At 41.1% G+C, this 6,000-nt stretch overlaps 1 long non-coding RNA gene across 2 annotated transcripts in view; it reads right to left on the bottom strand.

Annotated features, from left to right (window-relative positions):
• The window catches only part of LOC107183646, a 32,570-nt gene extending 26,581 nt beyond the window's left edge, over positions 1-5,989 (bottom strand). Inside the window, exons 1-3 of one of the 2 annotated variants that reach the window (XR_001514434.1) lie at positions 3,672-5,989; positions 2,326-2,422; positions 1,075-1,256 (exon numbers count right to left, since the gene is read on the bottom strand). This is a non-coding gene — a long non-coding RNA (uncharacterized LOC107183646). Of the gene's footprint in view, positions 1-1,074; positions 1,257-2,325; positions 2,633-3,671 lie in introns of those variants that run through there. The other variant, XR_001514436.1, reaches the window with a different exon arrangement.
• Between the last annotated feature and the right edge of the window lie 11 nt (positions 5,990-6,000).

Genomic DNA, 6,000 nt, shown 5'->3' on the forward strand with positions numbered 1-6,000 from the left:
GTACAATAAATATCTTTAAAATTATTTAATTAAAAAAAATTCCCATATGTGGAATCCAATGAAAAAAATAAGTGTGGGAAGCTGCCTATTGTCTTCACTAGCAGAGTGGTGTGGACAAGGAACCCCGAAGGCTGGTGATCCTTGAAGCCCTGGCAAAGGTCAGAGCTGTGCACCCACTGTTAGTCCAGACATGGTGGCTGAAGCAACTTCCCCATTTATTATTATGTAAATCCCTGCTGATGGGCTAGTCTGCCTGTTACTGGAAATTGCCTGCCTAAGGGCTATGGGCGTATCCCAAACCAATAAAAGGTTGGCGAGGCCTAAGCACCAGTGGAAGTCCTTCCCCTTGAGTTGGACTTGCCCACCTGGCCCAGCAATATTTCCAAATTATTATTTCTTGTCTTTTTCATTTGCGTGCGGCCCTCTTCCAGATCCTGAACCCTGAACCACGTGGGATGTGGGGGGAAACAAACAAACACATAAACTTTACACAAATAAGCTGATGAACAAAATCGATCCGGAGACATAGAAACATGGAACAGACTGTCAAACCTCAGAGGAAAGGCAGGGGAGGGTGGGTGGATGGGAAGAGATAAACCAAAGAACTTGAATGCATGTATGCCTAACCCATGGACACAGACAATAGTGTGGTGACAGCCTGGGGTGGGAGGGGAGAGCGGGCTAGAAGAGATCAATGGAGGGAAAAGGAGACATATGTAATACTTTCAACAATAAAGATTTAAAAAAAATCCCAAACCCCAAAGTAAGAGACTTCGAAGTATGACCAAGGCTTATACTTTCTTGAGGATCAAAAAATCTAGCTAATTTTCTTACAACCTAATGCTGAAATGAAAAATTTTCTATATATGTGACCAAAACCAATTAGACACTATGAAGTGTTACACACCACTGAACATGGCTTTAACTCTACGGCTAAGCAGATTAAAATTATACACATGCCTACCAGAAAAAACACGGACCTCTGAGCATGGACAAATTCCAAAAATGTTTTCTGAGGTCTGGGATAAATCACTTCTCACCTGAGCCCCCATTTCCGTGCCTTAACCCCCCTACTTAAGCCATTCTGATTCCTTGAAAGCTGCATCGATGAGGCTGCAGACGAGAGAAACCAGGGAAATCGCTGTGTGAACAGTGCTGCTCATGCATCACTCGGATCCTCTGGTTGCCTTGGAAAGTGGGAGACTCTACACTTCTTACTGGACAAATATGACACCAAGCAGCAGGAAAGCAAGAGACTGAAAGGACATCAGGGGAATTGTATCCATGCCTACATGGTCCAAGTTTGGCCTAATTATAATGGGTTCCATTCTATGAGTGAATTGTCATTATACTAAGTTCCTATCTAGTGTTATAAATAGGAGTATACGGTCCATCTTTGACATGCCATTAGATTAGAATCTCTGTAGCCATAGTTAAAAAGTTTTGGTAAAATATTTGTTTTCTAGGCAAAAACAAAGTGTGGATAAGGAAATAACGAACTTTTAAAAGTCAACTAAGAAGGAAATAATAAAAAATTAGTTAAATTTAGAAAGGAGCATAAATTCTACTCAGGACTCATTTTTTTCCCCCTTCAAATACTGTAGCTGGCCACCCATGACATATAAGAGCAGTTACCCTTGGAAACCTCCAATATCAAAGGGATCTTGCCTGTTTAGTCAAGAATCATAATGACAAGTAGGCCAGACAAGTGGATTCACTACCATCTGCCTTCATGCAAAACACATCCTATATAATAAAGAGGTAATATGCAAAAGAGGCAACCAGGCCAATGTGGGGAGCAGTTAGGGACAACCAGGCCGGCAAGGGGGACAGAGTGCAGTTGGGGGCGACTAGGTCCACAGGGAGGGGGCAGTTGGGGTGACCTGGCTGGCAGCAGGGGGCAGTTAGGGGCGGCCAGGCCGGCAGTGGGGGCAGTTAGGTGCAACCAGGCAGGTGAGCGATTAGGAACTAGCGGTCCAGGACTGTGTAATGGGAACGGGCCTAAACTGGCAGCTGGACATCCCCCAAGGGGTTCCAGATTGGAGAGGGTTCAGGCTGGGCTGAGAGGACCCCACCCCTCCCAGGTCACGAATTTTGTGCACCGGGCTTCTAGTACCATTTATATTTAAGAAAAAGACATATACCAGGTACATGAAGAGGTATGTATATAAAAAGGTATATTTTATATATACTGATAAGTAATTGGGCAGCAAGGAAAATGGGAAGGGGGATTTTGTTTCTATATTGAGAAAAAAACTCATAGTGTTATAGCCTCATTTATATTGACTTAGTAACAATAAAATTTAAGATTACTGAGCTACTTACTGTTCTTCCCACTTGACATATGAAGAGAGAGGAAAAGGAAGTACTAGTAGGGACCTATATTCACGGCCTGCTTCTGTAGACCTGGCCACCTTAGTCTCTGGGGGAAGGAAACAAGGGGTTACATTCTTCATTGGTGCTCCTCAAAGTATTAATGGACTCTCTGTCTCCCATTTGGCTATTCTTTGAGTTCCTTTAGCTGGGAATCCTGCAGGGGGGACAGGGGAGTGTAGATTAGGCCATAAGGTATCACAGTTCCATCCAACTTTACCTTCAACCTCTAGGTTTCAATAGTCACAAAAACCCTGGGAAGTAGGGATCATTATACTCATCATATAATGATGGGAACATTAAACTCATCATATTAATTCCTTACAGGCCCAGAGAGTAAGGCATTTGGTGATGAACAGAAGCAGGGTGTGATACCCATCAGACAGTATCCAAAGACCTTTCTCTTTGCACTTATCACACTTTAAGAATGTTTAGTCTAAAACTTAGACACACCTATAAAACATGTATTTACAAAGCTTCACAATATATAATTATGCATGTATGTATGTAAAATAAGAGCTCTCATCTTTGAAAAAAAAATCCTCAGTTTTCCTGGCTACAGCTATGAAATCCCTAAAATCACTAGGTGCTTTTTTTTAAAAAAAATATATTTTATTGATTTTTCAGAGAGGAAGGGAGAGAGATAGTTAGAAACATCGATGAAAGAAACATTGATCAGCTGCCTACTGCACACCTCCCACTGGGATGTGCTCGCAACCAAGATACATGCCCCTGACCGGAATCGAACCTGGGACCTTTCAGTCCGCAGGCTGACGCTCTATCTACTGAGCCAAACCAGTTAGGGCAACTAGGTGCTTTTTAATAGACACTTGTATAATTCAAATGTTATGTCTTCCTAGAGTTAAGAAGTGGCCTATAAGCTTACTGATTCTATTAACAGCTGGATATAAAGGGTAATGCTCACCAAGGTAATACACATCTTCACCCCTTATGTTCAGCAGAATTAGATAATAAACCTTCTAATGATACCAACGAGCATTTCTTTTTTAAATGTTCACATGCAGGGTTTCTCAGAACACTTCACAAGAATGCTTACGTCCGAGAGCTGCATTCTATTCCATCCAAGAGGAAATCGTTTTAGAACTGAAGAGTTTTGGTCCACGTCGCCATGGCTATCAGTATGCTTAGCAAGGGCAACACTGGATTGTGGGCCAGTATTTAGTCAATTTTGCTTTGAGTACAATGGGGTTGCTGTTTGGGTGAGGGTTAACAGGATTCCAAGGAGCTAATGCTGCGGGGAGAAAAGGTGGGAACACATTCTAGTGCATTTCACTCACCCATCTTCTTCCGGAACTCTCATTTCTGGTTTTGCTCTTCATCTGTGCTCTAGTCCTGGCACAAGGTGATAATTCAAGCTTTGTGGTGCTGCACCTCCCATTCTCTCCCTTAGAATGCACTCATAGTGGGTAGCAAGCTAGAGGTGGCCTCCATTAAGATAGAGGTAAGGGTAGTACTGTCTGTGGGCTCCTACCCACTGTTATGGCATAGCAGCACATCACGTGTGATGCATTCGTCACTATAAGGGCACAGGCTTCTGGTCTCTTGTAGAACAGCTGCTGATTTGAACTGCATGTTGTTTTGCTGGAGAGGAGTTTCTAGCATATCAGCAAACTGATTGCTGGCAGTTGACAGAGAATGGCATCTCTCAAATCTATTACTTGTGGATGCCTCTGTTCTGAGGTTTTCTGTATAATGGGGAAGGATCCTGCCTTCAAAAAAAAAAATCTCTGAAGTCAGACAATGATCTAAATCTCAGTTTCTCTAGCAATCTATGTAGAATTTTTTTGGGCAGTATGGATGTTTCATGGAAATCAGAATTCATTCAACAAATATTTATTGAGCACCAACAATTGAGTAAAGCACTGTTCTAGGAGATGGAAATAGAAGTAAATTACACAAACAAACCAAATGATGCCGCCATTATGGTTTGATATACAATTTATTTAGTTATTAATATGGACAGTCTTTACATTACAGATGTCTTTCAAAACTATCATAAAATATAGTTAACTATCCAGTCCAGAAGAAGATAGTAAACAAGATCCTTCTTGCAGTAAGTGTACATACAGCAGTACCTTTCTTGGGTACAAGAGAATAATTAGTCAAAGGGTTCTTTACCTCCACTGGGGTTTTAACTTTCTTGTATTATAGCTGTTTCAGAGTCCAAAGTCCAACTTTGATTGCCTAGAGATGTACACCATCTCATGTGGGGGAAGGAGCCTCTACCCTGGCTGCCCATCTGTCCTGCAGTCCTTCCACAATGCAGCCTATTCTACCTCTCAGCCACTGTTCATCAAACTTGGGCACAGGGAGAAGGCAGGTATGTCACAGGGATGCTTTGATTAACTTACAAAGACTGTTTCAAGCTCTAAAAATCCATTTGGTGGTGGTAGTGGCAGTGAAGAGTACATTATGGTTCTCCAAGGAGGTCTTCTCCTTTTCCGGGTCTTGGCGCTGTCACCTTTTTTGAGAGAGCCTTTAAAATCTGCAGTTCCCTGTAAGAAGTGGAGGTGGGGACTCTAACAGCTACTGGTATGAGGCCATCTGCAGGATGAACTGTACTGGCTATATGGCTTTATAACCTGCCTCCTTTCTTTAATCTAGACAAAGATTTCTTAATGTTTTCCTATGTCCTGCTAGTTCTAATATGATTTTACAAGACTCTGAGAGGAAACCTTTTGCTTTTGAGCTAAATGATGAAAAAAAGGGAAAAAAATCCAGTCTCCAATGAGCTATATTTGTTTCCTTAGTTGAAAACAAATGCCAAAGTGACTTTTATAGATAAGTGTTGGACAACCCTGATTAGTTGATGAAAAAGTTCTAAGGTGAAACTGTATATATATAAGAATCTAAAATACAGCCAAAAATGCAAGATATACTAGTGTAAAAGGGAGTCTTCAACCCCATAGTTTCATACTGAAAACTACAAATGTTTTCAACATCAGGTTATTGATGACAGCCAATTAAACATGAAATTAAAAACCCCAGGAAGTTCTGCCAAGTTTGTGGCATTTTCAAGAGTCTACATAGTTAGGAAGAAGGAGAAACCATAGTGTAAAGAGTGAGAGCATTGGATTTTATTTAACTGTAGGTACCATGAGTTTGACATTAGTAGGTAAGACTAATGAATGAACAGCCATACAGTTTTTTGGTCACTGTGCTTACCAAGCACCAAAAAAGGAGCTATTTTTACTATTCAATATCATCTTTAATAAGCTAGACAGATTCTGCTGCATTCTTGTTTCTTGCTAATTTACCAGTACATTATTATGTAGTTTACCAAGTGTGAGGAGCAAGTCATTATGTAGTACCAAGTTAACATCATCATAGGACTACAACATGCACATTCTACTTAATGTAGCTCAAGCAACAGGAATACAAAAGAACAATTATGGGTGGAGACTTGTTTTTGACAATTTCATGTTCACACTAACTATGGGTTTAGAAATCTTATTAGGCAGGTACCTACAGAGTTCTTCAATTGGTATTGAAACATTACACGCATGCACAAGTGATATGGGAGAGAATGAAGCAGAAGAGGCACCTGGATGGAGGACAAAGGGGAAACCAGAGATAGGATGATGCCATGTATCAGGGAGAGAGAAT

The sequence above is a fragment of the Myotis davidii genome, unplaced genomic scaffold (assembly GCF_000327345.1).
Source record: "Myotis davidii unplaced genomic scaffold, ASM32734v1 scaffold252, whole genome shotgun sequence".
NCBI classification, from domain to species: Eukaryota; Metazoa; Chordata; class Mammalia; order Chiroptera; family Vespertilionidae; genus Myotis; species Myotis davidii.